Source organism: Mastomys coucha, unplaced genomic scaffold (genome assembly GCF_008632895.1).
Source record: "Mastomys coucha isolate ucsf_1 unplaced genomic scaffold, UCSF_Mcou_1 pScaffold7, whole genome shotgun sequence".
NCBI lineage: Eukaryota > Metazoa > Chordata > Mammalia > Rodentia > Muridae > Mastomys > Mastomys coucha.
The window spans coordinates 29,421,611-29,424,669 of NW_022196913.1; positions in this window are offsets into that span (position 1 = coordinate 29,421,611).

A 3,059-nucleotide genomic window follows, 5' to 3' on the forward strand; every position below is an offset into this window, starting at 1 on the left:
AAAAAAAAAAAAAAAAAACCAAAAAAAGAAAAAAAAAGAAAAACTAGATACAACTGAGCATTGCAGAAAAGCCAGTGCTGGGCAAAGAAGCTAGAACATCAAGTCTATGCAGCAGAGCCATTATTTTGCTTGGCTCTCTCGTGCTTTGGCCCATTTACTCTCTCGATATGTGTCTTCTCGTCAGCTGCCTCTGATTCTGCTACAAATATATGTCCCTGATGAACCATTTGTTCCAAGACACAAGAACTTGAAATCCCTCTACAGGTACCCTGGGACTTCTGATATCAGCAAGAATCAGGACCATAAAACATCTAGGACTCTCACAAAATGAAATGGGAAGCCTCTGCTGAGATAGTTCCAGAAACCAGAGTATGAGGGGTCTCATGCAAATAACACACACACAGATGAGCTCACAATTTTAAACGTGCAAGCTATGCAAGGCCAGGACCTTCTGCAAAGTCAGATGCACAGGCAGGAAGCACAGACAGCCCCTTCAGAAGTGTGTTTGTCATCAAACACCTAAACACATGGAGTTCTATGATATGATTGTCAATACGATTATCAACTTGACAGGCTCCAGATTCATGGAGGAGACAAGCTTCCTTTCACACCTGAGAGCGATTCTCTAGACAAGCTTAATCTCTGCCATGGGTATGCTTGAGTTAACAGAAGTGAGAAGACCCACTCACCTTCTTGCAGTGACCCAGCTGGGGACAGCTTTGCTTTCACCAGCTTGTCGTCACACCTGGCAAGTTTGTCATTCTGCTCCTGCCACCACTGCTTGCCTACTTCACTGACACCAGAGCCCAGCTTCACAAGCTTTCCAGTGTAGACTAAAGACCAGTGAGCATTCAGGAATCCTCCAGACTTTTGGTGCCAGATTGAACCATGGAGGTCCCCAGTCTCAGGGACTTAGCAGTCCTGGGCTCCCAATGTAATTATAGTAGTTGTTAAACTACCCAGATTGAATCCACATAATCTGCTCTAATGAATGAACATTTAATATGTATCCCTTCTATCAGTTCTATATCTCTGGAAAGCCCTGACCAGTGGGTGTAAGGAGGGATAGGAATAATAATGTCAGAACAATGTCAAAATACACAAAAGAACAAATTTAAAAGAACCAGACAGAACCTCTGGAAATTTTTTTAAAGTAACTTTAAAAACCAATCTGAAAAAAAAAAAAGTAGTGGATTTGATGCAGATGAAGGAAGACACAGGGGACTGAAGGAATAATTACCGATAATCAAGCGCAAGATCTGCAGAAAAGGACAGACGAGATCACAACTGGGCATAGGAGTTGCATTCCAATATGTGTTTGGACAAGTTAGGGGAAACATAGATATGGAGTTGAAACAACATTGAAAACAACACCTAATAAAGACATATCTGACCGCACTTTGGTAATTGAGACTATTACTACTAAACTAATTAACTAGTACTTTCTTAACTACTCCAGTCAGTGTGATCCAAACACTTAATCCAACAGGATTCTTGGTTGCTTTGATATATTATTGGAATCCCTACTCCTGTATCCTTGCTGTGAGGATAGTAGTCGTATCTGCCATTTTCTCCCTGTGATACTTTCTTTTTCTCAAGCTCGTAACCGTCTATAACTCCAGCTCTAATCCATCTTACACTCTCATTTAGTCTCTCTCTGTAGGTACCAGGGATAAATGCAGTACTGAGACAGTCTTGCAGGCAAAGCTCTGCCTTAGTTAGAGTTTCCAGTGCTGCAACAAAATGCCATGATCAAAACACAAGTTGGAGAGGAAAGAGTTTATCCCACTTATACATCCACATCGCTGTTCATCACCAAAGGAAGTCAGGACAAGGACTTAAGCAAGACAGGAGAAGCCTGGAAGCAGATGATGCAGAGGCCATAAAAGAGTCATATTTACTGGCTTGCTTGCCATGGCTTGTTCAGCCTGCTTTCTTATAGAAGTGAGGACCACCAGCCCAGAGTTGGTGCCACCCATAATTGGCTGGACCCTTCCCCATTGATCACTAACTGAGAAGATGCCTGTAAGCTGGATCTCATGAAAGCATTTCCTCAACTGAGCCCCCTTCCTCTCTGATGACTCTAGTTTGTAACAAACTGACACAAAACCAGCTAGTACAGAAACCATACATATAAAAAATTTTAAAGATCTTATATAGAAGAGACCACTATCATTTTAAGTCCCCTAAACCATTGTTAATGTGGAACTGTTATCCAACAGTGATCAAAAACCATGACCCTGGTCCTGTCATGTGCATGGTTTTCCAATGTCAATAATATCTTCAAGTTGCTTTGGGGAAGGAGTAGGACATTACTAAGACACTCAGCCTTGGTGTTGTAGGGCCTTTTTCCATGGGGGTCCTTCCAGCCTTTTCAGTTTATTTTAGGCTGAAAACAGACAAAAAAAAAAAATCTGACTGCCATGTCTCAGGACTCAAAACCAACAATCAAGCTATTTGGAAGTCAGCACAAGAAAAATAGAAAGTTTATCATCTGCAGTGTGAGTTCAAGGACAACCTGAAAAACTCAGTGAGGCTGCTTCCAAAGAGTCAGATAGATCGGCGTCTATGACCCAGCAGTAGAGTGACGTGTCTGGTATAGGGTAAAAATATTTTGACAGTTAAGAGTGGCACCTCCCCTTAACTTTCTGCTCAGGAATTTTTTCTCTGTCAGTAATATATAGATAGGTTTATTTTTAGTTGTTTGCATTCATGTATAGGTATCACATGCATGCCTGGTGCCTGTAGATGTCAGAAGAGGGCTTTGGAACACTGGACCTGGAAATATGCATGGCTGTGAGCTACCATGGGAACTGAACCAGGATCCTCTATAAAACTACTTGTATACTACTGAGTCTTTTAACTACTGAGCCACTTCTTCAGTCTCTACTCCATCTACTCTATCTTATCTTTAAAATGCCATATTCTGGGTCTTGAAAATGTCTCAGCAGGTAAAGTGCTTGCTGAGAATTATTCAATTCCCAGTACCCTCATAAAGGTGGAAAGACAAAATGAACTCCTAAAAGTTGTCTCTAACCTACACACACACACACACACAC